Raw genomic sequence first — 24,623 nt, forward strand, 5'->3', positions numbered from 1 at the left:
AGGCAGCCCATTTGATATATCGGTCAGATATTTGAGGTTGGCTAAGTAAATGTCTAATACTTTGCATTCTAGTTGTAATCATAAATTCTGAACCCATTAAGTAGTGTTTCCACTGTCTTAAGGCTTGCACAACAACTAATAATTCTTTGTCATATGTGGAATATTTCAGTTCAAAGGGTTTCAGCTTACAACTAGAATAGGCTATAGGATGATTATCTTGCATAAGTAGGGCTCTTATTCCTGATCCACTAGCATCAGTCTCACTACTAAAAAGAATGGTCTATTAAAATCAGGCAACTGTAAAACAGGGGCATGGATTAATGTATGTTTCAATAAGTCAAAGGATTTCTGTTGATTATTGGACCAATGATAAACAATACCTTTCTTCAGAAGTTTAGTCAGTGGTAAAGCAAGTAATGAAAAATTACGCACAAATTTCCTATAGAAACTAGCAAGACCAAGGAAAGATCGTAACTCATGCACATTTTTAGGTACAGGCCAATTCAATATTGCATCTATTTTCTTAGGGTCAACTTTAATTCCATCAGATGATACAATATGACCTAAATACTCAATTTCTGTTTTAAAGAATTCACTCTTTTCAGGATTTGTATACAATTGATTATCTTTTAATAATTGGAAAACCAATGACAAATGCTCATAATGTTATTTCTCATTTTGACTAAAGACCAAAATATCATCAAAGAAGACAATAACACAATACTGATATTTCAAAAATATACGGTTCATCATTCTACTAAATGTAGCAGGTGCATTAGTCAGTCCGAAAGGCATCACTAAAAATTCATAATGACCAAACTGTGTCCTAAATGCAGTCTTGAATATGTTTGACTTATCTAGTCTCACCTGATGATAACCAGACTTAAGGTCTATTTTACTAAATATAGCTGAACCTTGCAGTTTATCCATAAGGTCATCAACTCTAGGAATTGGATACCTATTCTTTACTGTGATCTTATTTAAAGCACGATAGTCAATGCACATACGATAGGTATTATTCTTTTTCTTGACTAACAGAACAGGTGCACCAAATGGAGAACTACTAGGTCTAATCAATCCTCTATTAAGTAATTCCTCAACTTGACTTTGAATTTCTTTTTGCTCTATCTGGTTATGCCTATATGGTGCTTTGCAAGGTGGTTGTGTACCAGGAATCAAATCTATTTTATGGTCTTCTGGACGTGAAGGAGGTAAACCAGGTGGTAGATCTTTGGTAAAACAGTCTTTAAAATGTGCAAGAAATTCTTTATGCCTAGGGTGCATATGATTTTCTTTGACTTGCACTTCATTCACCCAAATGAGATAAGATTTACTACACGTGCGTAATGCACGTTTAGCTTGAGTATGCGAAAGCAGTGGAAAAGCATTAGATGCATGCATACCATACAATGTAATATGTTTTCCTTGAAATTTAATATTAATTGAATGTGTGGAATAATCTATATCTGGGTTATGCTGATGACGCCAAGGTATACCTAAAATAATGTCACTCGATTGTAATGGTACAACTAGAAAATTTCTTCTTTCAGTGTATTGACCAATTTGAATTTCTAAGTCATGCACTTCTTGTGTACCATTATACCTAGTGCCTAAAAATGCTGCTTTGATGCGATAATGCATAGGTACAGTTTGTAACTTCAATTCTTTTACTAGCTTTGTTGAAATAAAATCATGAGTACTACCGTCATCATGCAAAATAATATTTTCCTTTCCATGCACTAAACATTTCACAGTCAATAAAGAATGTGGAGTTGGCATACCTTGTAAAGTATCCGAAGGAGTAGTAACATCATCCTCATCTTCCGTGAAATCAGGTATATCTCCATATTCGTCTTCTTCCATTGCTCCAAGGTAGTTGATATGAACAGGTGGCTTCTTCGAATGGAAATTTACTACTAGATGTCCAGGCTGGTGGCATTTATAGCATACTATAGGCTTTGCTTTGGTTACATTATTTGCAATGGCAGGAAGTCTAGGTACATTCGGATTTGGCTGTGGAATAGGCTTGGAGTTTTGATTGGCATTGGATGGTAAAGCAGGTGGTTTTGCCCAATTTTTACGGAAAGATGATGAAGTGAAACGGCCTTGATTAAGTCTTCTAAAATTTGAGTTGAATTGCTTAGACCCATAGTTACCATTGGCTTGGAATTGCTGTGGACATCCTTCTATACCTCGCAACTTGTCTTCAGTGTCGTGAGCTAATGAAATTGCATCTTCAAGAGTTGCAGGCTTAAAAATGTTAACTTCAGCGTAGTAATGCCCAAGGAGTCCAGACATATACTTGCGCTTGTGTGTCGCTTCAGGTACGTCTTCAAGCATGAGTAAGTGGAGTAATGCATTCCAAAAACGCTCTGTGTACTGAGGAATAGGCTCACGATCCCGTTGCTGAAGAAGATCCCATTGCTTTATAGCTTTTTCATGGAATTGTGGAGGAAGGAAATTCTGCATAAACTTCTTCTTGAAATTCTCCTAGGTAGCGGGACAATCTATACTCTTGCGTACTACAGTCCACCAAAGAGATGCTCTATCCACTAAATGATTAGTGACACACTTGATTTTATCTTTTTCTGCATAGGTTTCCTCATGAAAATAGTCGTCAAATTGACTAATGAATGCAAGAATAGTTTTTCCCTCTCGAATGCCATTGAAAGTACGGAATTTGAAATTTCTTTTACTTATCTTTGATTCCTTGCGGATGATTTGAGCTTCGAGAGTCACGTCGATGGTACTCGGATAAGATCTTCAGATTGAGATTCTTCTTTATCGGTAGTCGATCTTTGTAAAGAACTTGTAATGCTTGCCTAGCCCGTCGTTCTTCATCTAATTGCATCATAATTAAGTCCAGCTTTTGCTCCATCGTAGATTCAGGTAGATCGCCTTCAGCCATTAAATCATCCATATGTGGTTTCGTCATCCTGCAAAACTCAAAAGACCTCTCACTCTCAAAATCAAGTTAGCGGGATGACCGTAGCTCAAGTTTGGGAATACAAGGCTTATATGTTTTTGGGTGTGGCTTTCACAATCTTTGAAAAATCTGTGTTTTATCCTTCTTCGCATGCTGAAAATGCTTCAGCAAATGTGCGTATGCGTAGAGTACCTTCCAATGAACAACTTTGCAGTTCGAAGTTTCTGCGCAGGAACAGCCCTTCTATGAGTTTTGAACAGAAGTCAGTTTTGACTCCAGTTGACTTGCCTGACTTGTAGAGTACCAGACTTATGTGACTTGCACAGTTTGATTGCTTTATGTGACTTGCAGAACTTCAACTTAGAATACTTGCAGAACTTGGACTTTGCAGACTTGCTGAGTTGAGAACTTTTGTATGACCTGTAGCTTAAGCAACTTAGAGCTTAGGTGATTAAGCTTGGTAGTGTAGCTTAGTAAGGGCAGTAAGTCATCGATTTGAGGGGGGGGCATTTTTGAAAGGCGGCGAAAATCACGGAAGCCTCCTGAGATACCACGCGATGTAATTTCGAAGCTTTAAGCTTCTTAAAGCTTATAAAGCTTTAATACTAAGCTTAATAAAAATAAAAGCTTTTAGTCTTGTAAGCTATGGAGGCTTAACTCTGCGTATGAAGACGACTTGATGAAGAAGAGATAGGAGTGGTCCTCCGCCTCTGCAGGCCGGTCCTTCGTAGTCTGATGATGGAAACAGAGGTTCTTGATCGCCAGGAATCTGCGTGTATCAACTATTCGCGACGAGATTGACCGTAGAGCCCGATCGTTCCAGGAGCTCCGTCTTCGCACAAGATGGGTAGCCATTGGAAGCTCTTGATCTCAGCTTCGCTCTGATACCACTGGTGCGCAGATCGGATGTTGTACGCTCCCGTAGTGAATGCTGGAAGGTCCCCAAGAACAATAGAACTCTACTTTTTGTACAAAATTCAATGTAAAAAGCATGAACGACATGAACAAGAGACCAATTGGGTGCAATCTCCCCCCATGCCTTGTGTGAGCACTCCACAAAGCATGTATTTTATGTATTAATCATCTTCAAGCTCAAATAATAGCCCAAATTACAAAATAGCAAGCTTTTAGCTTTTGAGTTTGCTTTAGCACAAAATAGGAATAAAGCTAACGGGCGGTGCCCAAAGAGTCTGGCATGCCCAATACAATGTCCAAGTACCAATAACATAATCGTGCGTCCATGCGTATACAAAATAATAATAAATATCCAACGCCTCAATAAATAGGCGTGACAAAATATAGGCGCCATGCCTAAGGTATGCACCCATCAAAATATAAATAATAAATCGAATACTCGCTATCCTCCAATGCTTTCCTCCGCCACTGCTGCTATCTCTACACATCAACTGAAGCATTCACAATCGTTAGTAAAATAATACAATTAAACCGACAAAAGTGAATACCTAGCAATCTTTAGCTACATAAATAAATCAACTGGTTAGAAATCAATCCTAACCTTAATTTATTACGAGTGCGCACTCTAAACTTATAAATGTTTATTAATTTAATATGCATTTTGCGGAATCACCTGCTATGGAATCACCTATGTACACACTAAATTAATGAAACGCCCGAAAAGGACAGGCGTCCCCATCAACTTCTCGCACAAAGAATCCACTTTGTGTATGAGCCCCGGTCATCAAAGTTTACGGAATCCACCGTAAGACCTCACAGAATCCACCGTGAAATATGCCTCCTGGCATCACAACCACAACTCAACAAAAAAAATCCAACAATTTGAAAACAAACCAAGTGAAAAATATTCTCGTACCTTAACAACCATGATCCAACTCTCGACGCTTTGATATCCAAAGGCTCCGACTCTCAAATTAGCATGACAAGAGCTCACTCTAGCATACGACCCTTCTCTCTCTTCTCTCACAAAATACAATTGTAATCAAGGGGGAAGGCCCTTAACTCTCCATTCTCATCTCCTTATATAGTTTTCTATCCACACTCACACACATTAGGCTTTTTGCTTTTAGCTTTTGGATTTTGCTTTTCTACTGCTTTTCACCATTTTCATTTTTTTTTCCCTATGCATGTTTGCAACTTGTTTGGATCATAACTTTGTCATTTGAACTCTGAATATAGTTCTTCGGGTACTCAAAACGATCGAACGCATTTGGTCGACAAGCCCACACGAGGAAAATTATAAAAATTCATAAAATTTTTGAAAAATACCGATATTCGTAAATTACATAATTTTTCTCCATCTTTTATCTTGGACGACTTATTCCCTTCCTTGGCCTATTGTTATTGTAATTGCACACACTTTCAGTACACATATCCTCTTTTTCATCAAGAAATACTCGTTGACCATGTAAAATGTACGACCTTTTCCTTTGATCCTTGAGTCTTCAAAATAAATATTCTCTGGATATGAACATGTTGGTTTAATGCAGTGTGCCCTAGCAAGAATATGGTTTTTTAAAATGAACTCCGTGCCCAATCATTCATGATTTGAAAAAATATGCAATGTTGGATCCATGATATGCAACCAATCAATGGATGGTACACACAAAAATAATGTATGCATTGAAAAAATTGTGCCTAGTCTATCTACATGTGATCGTGCGTCATGCAAAATGCAAAACAAAATTTCTTATTAATTTAAAATTCCGTATTCTCACCTCTCAAGTCTTATAAAAAAGATATGATATACTCTACTCCACCCATCCAAAATCTCACAATCACTTTAGAAAATGATGGTTCTCAAGATGTTGACCAAATATGAACAATCCTTCTCACAATTGATGGCATCCTTCACGACTCTCGAACTCTCCCAACCTCCTTATACTCTCAACCAGAGGTTCCTAGCTTTGTGATGAACATCCCAAATGGTGTCTGCAAGAATTGTGCGTGCTCAATGATGGTGCAAAATGTGCGTAATCCCAATCCATGGCATGGAAGTATTTGATAAGAACAGGAGACGACCCCCGAGTGCATTGCATCAACAAGTGCAATGTGAAGTGCTCGTGAACCCATTATCCCCGTGGTGATGTGCAAAAGTCTTGACAAGAAAATATACCTAGCTCCTCAATTTTCAGTAGCTATTGACAAACACAAGCTTCATCCTCTTCAAAAAAATACCAAGCCCAACCAAGGCTATCAAGTTTTACACTCAAAAAATCAAACAAAATGACAGAAGCAAATCCTAGACTAAACAAACACAAGAAATCCAATTACGAAACAACAAAACAAACTGTCACGCAAATAATTAAGCTAGGAAAAATCAATCCTAACTACAATTTGACTAGGGCTTTTCAGTTTTCAAAAAAATGCTTGATATATTTAGCCCTCCCCCTAGTCTGCAAACATTCATGTGCAGCAGTTATTTTCATAAAACGATACAATATTTATGAGCCAATCAAAAATCAAATCCAAGGACCTATTTACAATCTTCTCAACAAACACAAATGGTACATTTCTCTCAAAAAAATCCTTTATAGGTACACAAAACTCATCCATGAAATTTTCGTCAAAATCTTGAGACAATCCTCTCCATCTAAGGAAAATACATCATCCTCCAAATTCTTCAAATATCTCAAATCATAACCACACTAAAAAATGTTCAAATCCCACAAATCCCAACCATAATCCAAAATCTTCATATCGCACCCATCCTCCTTAGGAAAAACCATGTTACTTTTAGAGTCTCTAAATAAAGTTTTGACCCTTTCTTTGTTGCCAATCTCAAATTCATCCATTGATTCATCTACAACTTCTCCTAAAGATACTATGTAAGGATCTTCCAACTCAATATCCGAATGAAACACAACATCAAAAGGAGTCAACTCCGGACTCATAACACCACAAGAACCAACAACATCCACAAATGGGGTCACTTCATCATCAACAATATAAGACTCCATCGAGTCTTTCACACACAAAGAGTGGTAAACACCTTCCATAGTATCCTTACAAGAAACCTCACAAGAAACTGAGGAAACTTTCACCTCTACATCATCACAAATAACATCTTCACAATACAACAAACCAAAGACTCCTCAACTGCTAAATCCTTGACTACCTCCTCACAAACCTCTTTCAACTCTACTTTATTAATTTTAAACCCATCTTCCATCAAATTCTCAATCCTTTTTAAAGCCTTACTCAAATTCTCTCTCACATCCTCATCAATGTCACTCTCAAGATCCTCAAAACCCCATTCAGAATCATTACAAGCAATTTTAAAACCTTCAAGAGAACTCAAAGAAACTAAAATACTATTGGATGAAGTTTTCTCTTCGTCATTGTTGCCTAAACCAACCAAACAATTATCTACACAACTATCAAGAAGCATGAGGTTAGGTCTACTCAAAACCACATCATCAACACCACAAACAAAAGCCTCTCCAAGGCTACTCAAACCATCAACATCCAACTCACAAGACTCATCAGAGTCAACAACACCAACACCAAAATCACAACATGAGTCAGAACCTAAAACCTCCATACTCTCTTGATCAACAAACTCATAACCAAACTCACAACAAATCTCCATAAACTCATTAGGCAACCAATTCGAACCCACAAACTCATTAGGCAACAAACTCTTCCTCAGAAATATCAAAACATTCTAGACTCTCATCCTCTCCCAAAGAACATGAAGACTCTTTGTCCTTAAAACAATATGGTCTCTCATTTTCTTCTTTAAAACTCAGATCCAACTCTAGCTCATCTTTATAGTCCTCAAGCTCCAAAGTATCATCAGTTGATCCCTCTTCTTTAGTGAAAGCACTAATCATTGAACTAGAAGTATCCATGGTCAATGGGTATGAATTCATACTCCTAGACTCTTCACTCCAATTAGTCAAACAAGTATTTTTCTCCTGAACCACCCTACGGAGTTTCTCTTCACATACTTCAATTGATTTCTCACAAGTCAACTCATCTCTCCTAAATAGAGAATATAGTATACCTCTCTCAAGATATGCATAACTAACTCTCTTCTCCTCAAAAACTTTTCTCTCAACTCGCCTTGAACTCAACCTTTCCCTTGGTTCATCAAACCCTAACTCTTTTTTCCTTTTGGTCTCCCTCTCTTGATATTGAGCTATCTTCACCGCTTCCTCAAAAGTCTTAGGGTTTTGTACCTCTACTCTCCAATTTTCTAATTTCAACCCATTTATAAAATACATTATCCTCAACATAACTGGGACTATCTCACCTTCTAACAATGCTAAACTCCATCGATTCCACAATCTTTCAAACTCCCTAGCACCTAGATAGAAATGAATTTTTAATGGTCTCATAGTACAAATTTTTTCTCTTAAATTTCAAGCTTCTCTCAAAGTCAAGCAACCAATTTCGTGCTTCTTCCTGCAATTGATATCTAAAAATCTGGAGTTTATCCTCAAGATTAGTCACTCTCTCTATCAAAGAACACAGCTCTATTTTTTCTAAAAATCTTTCAGGATCTTCAGTATGATTACCATGGAACTCAGGAAAATTATCAACCATTTTCAACAATCACAAGAAATCAAAACAAACTCACATTCAAAAAAAAAAAACAATGTCAATTTCAGCACTCCTTAGTGGGGGCACCAAAAAAGAGATGTTACGTGAGCGGTGATCGACAACAAGCCTCACTCACAACCCGATAATGAGACGTTAAGGAGTGCCGGTTGGGATAATTGACTTTATTGGATGCACAACACAACTTGAAAAATTCAAATATTTGACAATACACCATGAAAAACAAAACAATAAAAAACTACCTCTTGTAGCTCAAACAACTAAAACCCTAATTCGGGTAGAGCATCACACAAACACAACTCAACAAAAAAAATCCAACAATTTGAAAATAAAACAAGGGAAAAATATTCTCGTACCTTAACAACCATGATCCGACGCTCGGTGCTTTGACATCCAAAGGCTCTGACTTTCAAATTAGCATGACAAGAGCTCACTCTAGCATGCGACCCTCCTCTCTCTTCTCTCACAAAATACAATTGTAATCAAGGGGGAAGGCCCTTAACTCTCCATTCTCATCTGGTTATATAGTTTTCTATCCACACTCACACACATTAGGCTTTTTGCTTTCAGCTTTTGGCTTTTGCTTTTCTACTGCTTTTCACTATTTTCGTTTTTTTCGCCCTTGCCTGTTTACAACTTGTTTGGATCATAACTTTGTCATTTGAACTCCGAATATAGTTGTTTGGATACTCAAAACGATCAAAACGCAGAATTACGAAAATCCATAAAAAATGGGCAAAAATACCGATATTCATAAATTGCATCATTTTTCTCCATCTTTCATTTTGGACGACTTATTCTGTTCCTTTGCCTATTGTTATTGTAATTGCACACACTTTCAGTACACATATCCTCTTTTTCTTCAAGAAATACTCGCTGACGATGTAAAACGTATGACCTTTTCCTTTGATCCTTGAGTCTTCAAAATAAATATTCTCTGGATATGAACATGTTTTTTTAATGCATGCCCTAGCAAGAATATGATTTTTAAAAATGAACTCCGTGTCCAATCATTCATGATTTGAAAAAATATGTAATATTGGATCCATGATATGCAACTAATAAATCGATGCTACACACAAAAATAATGTATGCATTGAAAAAATTGTGCCTAGTCTATCTACATGTGATCATGCGTCATGCAAAATGCAAACAAAATTTCTTATTAATTTAAAATTCCGTATTCTCACCTCTCAACTCTCATAAAAAAGATATGATATACTCCGCTCCACACATCCAAAATCTCACAATCACTCTAGAAAATGATGGACCTCAAGATGTTGACCAAATATGAACAACCCTTCTCACCATTGATGGCATCTTTCACGACCCTCAAACTCTCCCAACCTCCTTACACTCTCAACCAGATGTTCCTAGCTTTGTGATGAACATCCCAAATGGTGTGTGCAAGAATTGTGCGTGCTCAATGATGGTGCAAAACGTGCAGAATCCCAATCCATGGCATGGAAGTATTTGATAAGGATAGGAGACGACCCTTGAGTGCAGTGCATCAACAAGTGCAACGTGAAGTGCTCGTGAACCCATTATCCCCGTGATGTGCAAAAGTCTCGATAAGAAAATATACCTAGCTCCTCAATGTTTAGTAGCTATTGACAAACACAAGCTTCATCCTGTTCAAAAAAATACCAAGCTCGACCAAGGCTATCAAGTTTCACACTCAACAAATCAAACAAAATGACAAAAGTAAATCCTAGACTAAACAAACATAAAAAATCCAATTACGAAACAACAAAACAAACAGTCACACAAATAACTAAGTTAGCAAAAATCAATCCTAACTACAATTTGACTAGGGCTTTTCATTTTTCAGAAAAACGCTTGACAACGCAAGAGAAATTAATCTTTCCTGCAATGCTTCTACCTCACCCATCGATTGATTGAGAGTGAAATGCACAATGGGAAACTCTATTTCCAATGGTAAAACACACTCTTGTCCATATATCAACTTGAATGGGATGTGGCCGGTAGCTCTCTTGAATGTCATATTGTAAGCCCAAACCACCACATACAATTTCTTATCCCAATCTTGCTTACTTTTAGACACTATCTTGGATAAGATCTATACAAGCTATTTATTCTTACTCTCAATTTGACCATTTGCTTGGGGATTATAAGAGATAGTTTTATTGTGTTTAATCTTCAGAGCTTCCATCAAGGCTACTATAACCTTATTCAAGAAGTGTGCCCTTGATAAGACATTATCTCCTTAGGTTGACCAAAATGGCAAACAATCTGCTCCATAATAAAATTGGTCATCTTCTTAGTATTATCCTTCATCATTGCTTGAGCTTCATACCACTTTGTAAAGTAGTCCATTGCAACAATAATATACCATTTACAAATAGTTAATGAAGGGTACATTGGTCCCACAAAATTGATACCCCATTTTTAAAAGGGTAATGTAACTAAAATAGGGTTCAAAGGTCACTTGAAATTCTCCCTAGCATCGTGTCTTTGGCAAACATCACAACACTTAAAATAATTGAAAGCATCATCGAAGATCAATGTCTACCAATATCTAGCATAGAGGGCTTTCTAGGTGGTAAGCCATCCACTGAAATGTTCCCCATATACTGAGTCATGGCATTCCTCAAGAATGAATGGTACCTCATCAGGTACTATACATCAACGATAGATATCATCTTCACCTCTCCAATACAAGATACCTAGTAGAGTCAAAAATGATAATGCTTTTTGCTTAATCTTTCTCTTTTCAGACTTTGATAGAGCCGCCCCAAATCCCCTTGCAGAGAGATAATGTGCTATATCTATATACCATGAAGGGATGGAAGTTGTATCTCTTAATCAAAATCCTTCAAAGTGATTAACCAATTTGCTAAAAAATGAGGTGGCTCCAACTTGTTCATCAACAACCTAAGTCCTTCAGTCTTTGTAAAGAATATCATCTTCTTATAGAGAATATAGTGCTAAATTTCTTGGTCGCAAAAACCATTCCAAGGCACAATTTCTCCATGTAAATGTAATTGACTTCTGATATCCCCAATTTCATGCTAGCAAAGGCTATTGGATGATACCACTTCTCTTCCCAAATTTTGACTAAACAACAGCTCATACTAAATATGTAAAACACTCTCGGATAAGTTACTCTTGAATATATGTGTGCATCACGTGGGTTCAAAACAATGTATTTTTAAAATACTATTTTCATACATTTTTTTACATACAAAAGGGTGTATAATATAAAGGGATTATTTACAGATTGAATGGAAAAGGGTTATGTTTTATTCAAGAAAAATTCACAGATAAGGATATTTAGAAATAGGCCTTGAATGCACATGATGTAGACAATTTATATATAGTAACTTCCTCAAGAGAATACTTCACCTCTTTTGGATGCTTTTAGAATTGTCTCTTTCACTAGTTCTTACTTCACATCCTCAAATGATACCTACAAGCTTTGCTCCAAGTAAAAAAATCGTTAAAAGATAACAAGTTTATCAATGGCAATGCTCTTTCTGCCAGTGAATTGATAAATCTCTAATAATATCCCACTAAGATAGAAAGTTGTGCACCTCTTTTAGAGTATGTGGTGAGCTCATAGCGACTATGACCTTTATCTTTTTGGAGTCAGTTGCAATACAAGTCATGCTAACCACATGGGCTAGTAACAACCCATAGGGCATCCCAAAGATGCACTTCCGTATTAAAAGAAATGCAAAATTGTCTACAATGCTCAAAACATTTCCTCATGAGATAGGGGATTTGCTTTTTTGCCACATGAGATTGGATGTGTGAATCCTGATATTATTGCTCCTATGGTCATTTTTACTATTCCTCATATTCCATGGAATCTCCGACCTATTCCAGTGCCTAAAGCACACTTGCCAAAGCTGATTGATTTATTGAATGAGAAAATCAGGATGGGAATCCTTGAGCCTTCATCTGCACCATACTCAAACAGGTGGTTTACAGTTCCAAAGAAAAATGGTACTCTCCGATTTATTCAGGACATGCAGCCAGTGAACAGAGTTACTATCAGGAATGTTGGTATAGGTCCAGTTGTGGATGAGTTTGCAGAGGCATTTGCTGGACGTGCCATCTATTCTTTGGGTGATTTGTATTCAGGATATGATCAGTTTCAGCTGGCTTTGGCAAGCAGGGACATAACCACCATGAGAACTCCTATTGGGCTTGTCAGGATGTGTACCTTGCCTCAAGGTGCCACTAATTCTGTTGCGCATATGATGAATGCCATGTATAAGGTCCTTCGTGATTACATACCTCAGCTTACTATGCCTTTCTTGGATGATGTGCCCATTAAGGGGTGTGCAGAAGAAGAGAAAAATGAGAGCCTAAATGAGCAGGGATGCAGATACTTTGTGGCTGATCATATTTCAGCATGTGAGAAGATTTTGGCCAGGTTAGAAGAAGTGAACTTGACACTTTCAGGGCAAAAATCTATTTTTGGAGTGAATGAGGTTGTTATTGTTGGGCATATGTGTGGATATTATGGAAGGAAACCCTCACCTGATAAGGTGAATGCTATAGGCAAGATTGCAGAGTATTGTTCTACTACTTCGGAGGTACGGAGATTCATTGGTGCTTGTGTGTTCTATATGATTTGGATACCTCATTTTGCACACATAGCAGATTGTTTGTATCAGCTGCTTCGAAAGGGGCAGAAATTTTATTGGGATGAGAGTCACACTAGAGCCATGCGGAAATTGAAGAAGTTATTGCAGAATGCTCCTACTCTCAGAAAAGCGGATTATAATTGTGATAGGCCTATTGTATTGACAGTTGACACTAGTCCAATTGGCATAGGTTGGGCTGTGGGTCAAGATGATGCAGATGGAAATAGGTATGCTATTCGGTTTGTGGCGAAAGTCCTAAACGAGAGACAGAGAAGATATCCGCAAATTAAGAGGGAGTTATTGGGGATTGTCACGGCTCTCAAATGTGACAAGGAGTACTTTATTGGAGCTTCAGTTGTGGTAGAGACAGATTGCTTGCCATTGATTGGTATGATTACGAGTTGCTCTACTCCGGATATAGCTATGTTGAGATGGATTGCATACATCAAGTCATTAAATCCGGAATTTAAACACATAGCAGGGAAGGATAATCCAGTGGCAGATATGTTGTCTAGAGCCAGGTATGATGATGAGGAAACTCTACTTGCAGAAGAGGATGATGCAGAAATTTCAGCCACTATGGTTGATCATGTTTGTCATGTCTATGATATTGTGGCTTTCACAGAAGAACTTTATGTTGGAGATTGGTTGCAGATTGGCAGGTACCTTAGTACACTAAGCAAAAGAGATGAATGGACAGATGAAGAGTTCAAGAAGATCAGAAGGAAAGCTTATGGTTATTTTCTCAAGGACGGATTTCTTTGGAAGCATCCGAAGAAAAGAGGCGGATTACCTTTGCGGGTTGTCTGTGATAAAGAGACACAGTTACAGGTGATGAGGGAGTTTCATGAGAGTTCTTGGGCTGGTCATAGAGGAGTATGGGCTACTTATGAGAAAATCAATGAGAAATATTGGTGGAAAGGCATGTATAGAGATGTTTCTCACTTTGTTGAGACTTGCAGAGACTGCCAGATGTATTCAACAGTGCGTCATCGAGATGAGCTTCATCCGACCTATCCACTATGTATTCATTATAAGTGGGTAGTTGATTTGGTTACCATACCTATGGGTCTATGGCAGATGAGATACATTGTTTTGGCTAGAGAGGATCTTACCAATCATGTTGAGGGCAGATCTTTGAGAACGAAGACCACTAGTGCAGTGTGTAAGTTCTTATTGGAGGAAATTTTCTGCAGGTATGGTTGTGTGGGTAAGATCACTGCGGATCATGGTGAATTGGATGCAGATGAAGCTAGGGAGTTTTTCTCTCAGCTAGGAATCAAGTTGGCTCTAACCACAGCATATAATCTAGAGGGAAATGGAAAGAGTGAAAGAGGGCATCCGCCGATAGTGAGAGCATTAGCCAAAGCATGCAGAGGACGGATTGGAGAATGGCCGAGACTTCTACCATTTGCTTTGTGGGCTGATCGTACGACTCATAGTGTTACCACAAGATATATGCCTGCAGAGTTGATGTATGGTCAGAAACCTGTTATGCCGATTGAGACTTGTGCTTTGACTTGGTCAGTTTTACCTTGGCAGGAGGATTTGATGAGAGAGGAGCTCTTAGCTCTTCGGATTCGACAGCTGGAGAGGAGACCTGAGGATATTCAGCTAGCTATTGACAGGTTGAAGGTTGCTAGACTAAGGAATAAGGACAGGTTTGACAGCAGGCATCGCTTGCGGCCTAGAGCAATAGAAGAGGGAGATTGGGTATTGGTCTTTGATAGCAGCCTTGAAAATCAGCATACTGCACTTCGGAAGATGGTGAAAAGATGGTTTGGGCCATACATAGTCAGACATGTTTTTAATAATGCAACATATGAGCTAACAGAATTGGATGGAACAGTGCTTAGAGTGCCTATTGCTGGAAAAAGAATCAAGATTTTCAAGAAAAGAGATGATGAGGATTATGCATTGGAAGAATTTTCAAGAGAAGAGCAACGACAAGAAACTCCAATGGAAGAGACAGATGATATGACAGATAATTTTGTTGATCTACCGGAAATGCATAATGAAGAGATTGATCTGTTTGTAGATCTTGATGATAACGATCATGGGTAGTTGGCCCTTCCGGAGGATGCGCAGGATTAGAGGGGGTGGATGTCGTATTGCTGCGCATTTGAGGTGTGAAAACCACCCAAAAGTTGTGTGTGGGATTTGATACTTTGTACATACTTAGTTGTTATGTTTGCTCTTTCATTTTATGCCGAAGACAGAGAAGAATAAGGAATTTTGGTAGATTGGTGACTCGAGATGCAATCTCATGGACCACTTTGATTGTGACCAAGGGTTCGTTTGAAAGCTTGTGGCAATGTGGAGAGGTCAAGAGATGCACTTGGAGGTTACAAAGAAGGGATTTGATTGAGTATTGTTGGCAATCTCTAGATCTCATTCTCGCTCTGATTTGCTTATGAATCAAGTAACCAACAGATCTAATGAAGCTGTAAAAGCCTTTCTTGTTATTGGAATTAACACTAGTTTTAGTAGCCGCAAGAGCCATTGATGTTGAGAAGATTTCTACATCAAAGTTGATGATGATGTTCATGTAAATCTTGACATGCTTGGGACAGCCTAGCAAAACAAAAAGCCAAGCCTCGTGTGTAAATAGGGTGTATGAAAACTGAACCAGTTCAGGAAGCATAGCAGATTTGATGTTCAGAACTGAAAAGACATTGGAAGAACGACAGATTGCATACATTTGTGGGGGAAGCACTTAAGGTAAAGGATCGTATGGAGCAGTTGGCAAAGTTAGAGATTTAAAAAACATTAGAATTGGTAGCAATCAAGATTATCCTTGGATAGTGATGGAGTAGTGTGGGGAAAAGAGGAGGCTATTACGGAAGGAGGAGGCTAAGGAGGGTTTTTTTTAAAAAGAGCTAAAGAGGGAGGGAAAAAGAGGCGTATGGGACAGAAAAAGAAGAGGAATTACGCTAATCTAGGAGGAAGGAGGAACAGAGTATGGGGGGGAGAAGAAAAGTTGCCCACTGTGGTGTGCCGGGGGGGGGGGGTCTTTGAGTCTTGGTCTGATGCTTTAGTCCACAGGGCAGCGATGGAAGAGCCAATTGGAAGGGTGTTAAAGCGATTGCAGGTAGCTGAAGGTCTTATTTGGAGAAGACGATAATTGAGGACCGACGGAGTCGCCTGACGAGGCATACTGTCAATCTGAGAAAAATGGGAAAACAGATTCAACAGCTCTGAATCCGGATCAGTGGACAAGCTTCAAGTTAGAGGATACAGGTTTACGTTCGATAATGATAAGAAGCTTGGCCTGGATGTTGCTTCCTGCCTACTAACAAGGGCTGAGATTGGCACAAAAGCTGATGGAAAACCTATCATTGTTGTGAGACCATGGTCTCTGATGAAGGATTATCGAAGCAATCTCCTGTGGGAAACAAAGTAGAGACAGTATCCAATAGCTCCTTAGAGGTATCGCCCACCACGAATTGGAATTGAAAAGAGTGCTCTGCAATCTGAGAAGAAGAGAGAGGGCATTCGGCGGGAAGGAGTTTTTGATGATGGATCCAGCTCGCAGACAGAAGCTGGGTGTTCTTGACGCTGCTTTCAGGCTTATCACAAAAAGGAATTTTGTTTACGTCTCGTTTATCTTCATCAGCGCTCTTGTCGGCGAATGGATTGTAGATGCTGGCACCAACCAGTTATGAAACACGAACTGTGGGAAATTGTATGAGGATATTCCTGTATTAGGCCAGAGAGTAGAAGTAGCAGAAGAATAGGGGCTGATTCTCTCCAGTCAAACGGAAGGACAGAGATCGAATAGAGAATGAGGAAGCTGTTGAGAGACCTATCGAACAAGATGCATCATATATAATGTGTTCTGGAGCAGTTTTTTTTTTCGATGAGCTCTTATCTTCATAGCCTGCAAATCAGGGCCAGAAGTTTGCTTCTTAATCTCCATTGCCTGCTGAACTTTGCTCTTTCTCAATTCTGTAAAATCTCTCGTACTCGGTCTGGCCCAGCTGAAGAGAAGTGATACATCTTGGAGGAGAGTCGTACTTTGTTTAGGGAGAACCAAAATCTATCAAATTTCAATCCTCGCCTGCACAATTTTGTAACTGGGATTACAGTAGAAAAACTGTCTAGAAAAACTGGCTCTGTTTATGAGGTACCTCATTCATGGGAAGAAGAGCCAGAGGTTTAAGCTACCATAACACTGTTAACCTTGTCTGAAGGCTGAAGGTAAACACTCCCAGGAATTGGACAGCTTCCAAGAGTACACTTCAGGCAATCAGACAGTTGTATAAATTTAGATGAAAATCAAACTACATAGAGTCCAATTCTATCTCATACTTCTTCTTGTGACTGTTCCGAGACTGGCAGATACCCTCATCAGACACTTGGTTCAAAACATCCACAGATGTAGCTTAAAGAAACAGACTGGAATCAACCTTAAATATATGATGGATTTTAACACCTTTCCTACGAAGAAGAATCTGTTGTTCTCTGTCAGAAAGAAGATGTGGTTGTGAATATAGACAATAATTACCGGTCTGAATTAAAGAAAAAAAAATGAGCTGTTATAATAGAATTCAGATTCTCTGATGTTAAAGGGAAAATTGCTAACTAATAAGCTGTTTGTCTCATCAGTCTTCTGAAGAGTTGTTGAAATATAAATATGATTCGTTATGGAGACCACCACTATTGATCTTCTAGCCTGAAATTTGTCAAGGACTTCTGTGGTTGCGACAATGCTTTCACAAACCCTTCAACAACGCAGAGGGTGGCTATCTTCCTTCAGGGGAATGGTATGAATAGCCAACATGGGAGGAATACCTCTCAACTCATTTATAACTCTAAGCAAAGATATTGCAAAATTCGTAAATCAATGACACATAGTCCTTTCTTTCTTCCAAAGTGAGCACAAATCCTAATCAGGTTAGTGGTGAATTATTTATCATACCAAGGTCTAACTCAATTACATATGCATCCCTTATCCTCTCTTGAGCATCTATTGGCTCATTCAAGGTCACTCGATAGATATCCTCTATAGTAGACCCCTCATTGGATTCATCACTTAATGATATCTCACTAGCAGACGAAGCATCTAACGTACCTAACTTTGACGAATATAAAGGAACTCTCTCACTTTGAGGAGATTCAGGATAGGCATCTACTACTACACATCTCGCACCTCTACCAAAGATCAATCAACCAATTGGTATATCAACCTAACAATCTATTTGTAAGATCCATTGCCTACCTCTAGCAATACTTGATAGCTTGGCCATCCTACAAACCTAATCACCCTACAATCCAAAATGCATTCCATATTTGCGACAATCACGTGGACTTTAGTGATGCAACCTTCAGGTTGTCTTAAACTGTCATTATCCATTCAAAGAATAATGGATGCATATTTTTTTTATTTCTAATCCTAGCCTCTCTATCAATTCCAAACTCATAATGTTTGATAGAGGATCATGTGTCTACAATAGCATGGTCCACTAATATTCCATCAACATATGTTGTTACCCTTGGACAATGCTTTTTAGCATGTTCAAACCAATCATCTCCTACCCATGCTATTCCCAAGGGCTCCACAATATACCCAGTGAAAAGATTCTTCTTGAGTTCTTGATACACTCCTAGAGACAAGTTAATCAAATACAAGAGGTTTACATGCAACTTAACTTCATAAAGAGAACTCGCTATATCGAATTCATGATAGTTAGAAAAAGCTCTCTTTTCCCACCAGACCATTCTCTTCTTTAGTCTTTGAACCAGCTTTGGTGCATCTTTCTTAGCTTTTTCATCCTTCTTTGGAAATCCCTTATTCTTCTTTGGGTCAGCTTTACCATCAACAGCCTTTAGAGGTTCGCCTTCCATCTTAGGATTAATGACTTGCATCCACACTGTCACAAATAGCCTCAATAAGGCTAACTCCATCGCCACTAACCCATTTAAAATGGGTAGAGAAAATCCCTAAGGCTGGAAAGTCATGTGTTCCTACTAGGATTGCAATGGGTTGCATCATGCTAACAACCAAATTTACTAAAGGAGTTTGAATAAGGGGAACTATAACTCCACTCGAAGTGGACTAGCTGAGTGGAAGAAGGGAAGTACTAGAACTTCCTCCTCCTAATGAACTATGTGTAGGGCTAGGGTTACTAGAACCCCTCCCTTGTAGTAGGGATATCGAACCACTCCTTTGTAGAGAATATCTTCTAATAATTTTGGTCCCTCATCTAGCCTGTTCAGCTCTTTATTTCTTTTTAAGTTTGGTTTGACGATCTTTTGAATCTATCTCACCATCTTTTGGCAGACACTAATAAACTCATTCCCTATTGACTAAGATTCAAAAACCACCAGTTAATTATTAGCTTTGGGAAAATGCACCACCTATCAAGTCCTAAAACAAGCCCCACATTTGCTCTATGGCACTAGTCGGGTCTCTACTACTATACACCTCAAACCACCCCACACAGCCTTGTACCCAAGAGCATCTAAAAACTTTGCATTTGTATGGTTTGTAGTCCAAGGAATAATTATTTTTTCACACTCCTCAGAGGGAGTTCCTAAACATATTAGTGTTGTACACCACGTAAACACACAAAGGGAGCACCCCCCGTGGCTCCACTACGACTCTCCTACACCTCAAGGATTGGCCCCAAGATGCACTATGGACATGGAACACATTAAATACATAGTCCACTTTTTTAATTGATTGATCCAAGAGATAATAGAGAATCCTCATTAAATATTCCCCAAGAAAACAAATATGTAGCCCTATAGCTTATGATATCTCAAACTCTCCACGTAGGTCATCATTCATGAAAACAATTGCTATGCACGCATGATGATACTATATGGTGCGTGCAATGCAATTGTGTATGAATACCATGCTCAAAACAGTTAATTCATTAATAATCAGCATTGTGAGTGTGCAAAGACAATTCCTTTCATGCTTGTCTTCTGAACCGAGAGTGATTCATTGCTTAGGGCTAGTACCAAGCATTCTCATGCTACTAGACCCTTTTTAACTGTAAACCACACATGTTCTATATGCCATGCATCATAAAAATATCAAAATTTAGCAAACTTTAACCACTCAGCAACCCCTTTCCCCTAACTAGTTAAAGATTGTGCATTCTGTGGTAGATTTAACGTGCACTTTTCATATTTTTTTCAAGAAAGAGTTAAAGACCCACTTTAACATAGAGATAAGTTTGAACTAACAATAAACCTCATGCTTTATCTCTACCATACATTCACAAACACAAATCCTAATTTTTCTTATTTTTTGGATAGCAATAACTTATTTTTACTATTTTTTTCTTACTTTTATTATTTATTTATTGATAAATATGGATGTGTTTTAGTTTGCTAATTTAGAATCATTGATCTTACAAAGAATTATTTTCTTATCACATTTTAACCCATACAAACACTATACGCATGACAAAACCCAAAAAAAAAATTGTATATTCTTGAAATCGCAATGTTACGGGCTTTGCATGGTTAGTATAAAATTATTAAATGATTGATTTTTCTTGATTTTTTAAACATAGCTGATAAATCAGAGAATTTGTAACCAAATGCAATCATTTCTAAACCATTTTTAACCAAAAGTTATCATAAAATAATAAGATCTACCTCTTGTTCATGAAATCGTGTCTTATGACGTACACACTTTGCAATTGGAGGCCCACTAATGTATCCCAAAAGACATTACACTTCTTTACACTCCCACATGATTGCACAACCACAATCTTTTATCTCAACCCATCCCCTTCTCTCATGCATTAATCCATGAGAACACACAATAAGAGGAGAGAGGAGAGAGAAATACTAAAATTAAATCTCTTCATGTAGTGAATCATTTCTACTAATTCATGCGGCCACTTTTTTGCTTCAAAATAGACTCTAAAAATCCATTCTCAATAAGCATCAACATTGGTTCATATGACGAGTAGGAATGCCAAACAAGCTTCTTATAAGCTATGGACAGCCAACCCACTGTACAACCAATAATAAAATTAGTCTAAATTTGAGCATTCAATGCCCATTATAGCTCATAAATCATCTGACATTCATGTGGAAAGTTCCAAGTATTAGTAGAAAAAACCAAGCTAAGACAAGCTTCAACCTTCCAAACATTCACTATCATATATTCAAGATAGATTTCAGCCTATTAATACTTCTTAGATCTGAGTATTCAACTTAACCAATGTCAAGTCCAAGCACACATAAATGGTTCTACATCATTTGCCAAGTATCCATGATTTTTTTTGCGACAAATCCAAGCATTTGATGGCTGAAAAATCTCTGTTTGAGACTGGTTTGCAACATCAGTAAACATGTGCATTTTTATAGATCTGTCCATGCTGGTTTTTGATAATCATGTCAAGGTTAATGCTCACTATCAACAGCCCAAGAATGCTCCAAACAATGCTTCACGTACCCACAATGATTGTAGGTTCAAGTAGATAAATGATCCTCTCCAGATCTATTGTCATAAACGACCCGAAAATAGGCACAACCACTCAAGTATAGCGAGAGTATAGCTAGCATTTCCAATGTCATATAGATCCACTTCAATCTCTTCTCTTCAACCTCCATCTCCCACAATGCCAATGCCACCACCAAGCCTTTAGGCCTTAGGCTCTGATACCATGTTCAAGTTTAGAGAGAGAGGAATTGACATAGGGGTAAACTCAAAGAGAAATGTACTCTCTTTTTCTCTTCATTATTCCATCACACACTAACTAACTAACTTAATACATGAACTAGGTCTAAGTGACTAAAGATACTAGTCATTGACTAACTATGGTTAAGTCAAGTATTGACTTATTGAAGACACACACACATGCTAGACAGCTACACACACACCTGTCATGTAAGATAATGGTAGGTGGTTACTTGAGCAACTTGACTATCTCAACACCTCCCTTGACTAAGATCATTGATGTCTTTCACCAGAGTCAACTCTAAAACCATTCATTGGGACCCCAAAAGACTATATGGAGGAATTGCCTCCCATGAATGAAGAGGGCCTTATTCAATACATTCTTGAAGTAGTCATTGGGTGGCAAAGCAAAAATTAGCTTTGCACCTGATAAATTAGAGAGTACTTGATCAAATGGCAAGGCCTACCTCTAGAGGAAGATTCTTAGAGACCAACATCCATTTTGGAGGAATTTCCCCACCTCACGGATGTTGTTTTAACCACAGTTGATCCTGTTTTATAAAATAATTCTAAACAACAAACTATTTTGCATCAGTTTTGATCCAAAAAGAATTTAGCCCAACCCTGCCTAAATGGGCTAAAAGTATGCTTCACGAACTTTGCATTGACACCTCAACCATCAGAGCCCTGTATCCCAAGTTATGGCCATTTCTCCAGAGCAATCCTATTTTGAATAGTATGCTATCTACTTCATCTAGGGCCCCGATTTTCATGAAATTGTGGATCGTCTTGTGCGTGGGCCCACTTGTATGATGCCCCATACTCCCTATGCCTCTCTAGGCCCCATTTCACATGGTACTCAGCCCCTCCTTTACTTATTTCCCTTGTATTCTTGCAAAGAGTAGTATTCTGCTACCTCTCCCTTTTTTTTTGGGACAAAAGCCTTCTAAGTTGGGATGGCTTGTAACGAGTAAGACATATAAGAATTATGCGAAAAATACAAGTGACACCAATGGTATTTAAGGTGTAAGAGGGTTAGGTTAGTCCATCAGAAATTAATAAAGAAACTCTCTCTTCAACTTCATAGATTCCATGGCTTACTTCCTCTTCTTTCTCTCTTTCTCTCTCTCTTTTTGTCATTCTCTCTCTTCTTCTAGTCTTTCTCTTTCGTCATCACTCTCTTTCTTGCTCTTCTACACTCCTTCTCTCTCTTGGATCGTGTTGGTTATTACATGATAATGAGAGTTTTCACTTTTTTGAGACTATATCAATGTCATTCTTAGATGAATGGACACTCATCTTAGAGCTACTAGCTTGTATGGAGGCTGTGAGGATTCTAGATGAACTACATGTCAATGTTCTATCTAGTGTTGAGGCAGTAATAGAAGAGGATTTTGTGTTGTGAATGGCTTTTATTTTTATTGTTAATATACTATAAATGGATTACCATACTCCTCTCGCTTGTAAAAAACCATAATGGGAAAAGAAGCCTTGTAAAGTGGGACTTCAGTTTGTTGTAACGAAAGTAGAGTTTATAGAGCATTATGGGTATGGGGTGTTGTGCCTAAACTTCTCCTTATATAGTGTGTAGCTATATGAGTGCAAGTATCTTTTCTATACCAACTCCTGACAATGTTATTCATCATTTTTTATGCACATTATATTTTGGACTATGCCTTCCATTTGATGTGTTATGCACATGTAGCTTGGTCTCTTTTGCAAAATCTAGGGAAACAATATTAGCTACCTAGAATTTTTATCTACTTTTGTGTGTTGGTTGTGAACCTCTCTTTCTACTTGAATTTTTTTTGATATGGTGAATTCATTTACTATGAATGGCTCGCTCTCTAGTCAATATTTTCTTCGTTTTTTTGAAGACCAAGGGATTTCAAGATGGAAAGTAGAAATGCTACCAATTTTTTAACATGTTAAATTAACTAGTATTATTGTTGAAATATTTTTTCTATATTATCTTTTTGATGAAAATTCCAACTCCATCAATGATCTTTGTTTTGAGGAATGAATACTAGATCATGCAAACTGGGTTGATTATGATAAAGTAGCTCTTCAAAATGTTTTATCAGCTCTTCACAATTCTCGTCTTGGGTCTATTCTCTCTATAGAGTTCATGTGTTGTATGGGATTATCTTCTTACAACATTTGAGAAAAAACCTCTCATCGAATGCCTTGTAGCTTCCAAAAAATGAAAAATGTGGGGAGTATCCCAACTTTAAAAAACGGATATGTACAAGTAATTTTAAAATAAATGGCCTCTTTGAGCATCAAGATTAGTGGTACAATCCATAGATATTACTATCTCAGCAAATCATCAAGTCTTAGCAAATCATCAAGTCTCACCCTTTACATTTCTGTGTTATACAGACATAAGTAGACCCCCTACATAAAAAAAAAAAGAACTCAAGCTTAAGAAATCCTCCTACTAGATCCAAGCAAACCCCCTTGCTTCTAGAAAATAAGCTATCCATGTGCTTAAGCAACCTTGTACTTGCATGCATCAAAACCATGTACTAAGATATCTTTATCATCATCCAAAGTGAAGCTAACCTAGCCACAAATGGCTACCAAAAACTATTAAAGTGGGCTACTGTAGCCCCAAATCAATCCTCAAGCACTTATCCAATTTAGATCTAGATTCCAATTATGAGAATATTATCTCTATCAATGTGTAGGTAGTAAGCATCCACGTCAAGGAAGAAGCTCAAATCCTTGACCTTTGTGAGAAAGCTCCAATCCTTTCACTCCTCCCTCCAAGCACAAGCTTCCACAAACACCAAATGGTGCTTTGATAACAAGAGAGGGAACAAATAGTGGGATGCTAGTTAGAAGCTATGGAGTGAAAGAGGATTGAAAGAGAGAAGAACGGGAGAGATTT

The sequence above is a fragment of the Lygodium microphyllum genome, chromosome 7, assembly GCF_053477565.2.
Source record: "Lygodium microphyllum isolate KBCC chromosome 7, Lygodium_microphyllum_v1.1.10, whole genome shotgun sequence".
Taxonomy (NCBI): Eukaryota; Viridiplantae; Streptophyta; class Polypodiopsida; order Schizaeales; family Lygodiaceae; genus Lygodium; species Lygodium microphyllum.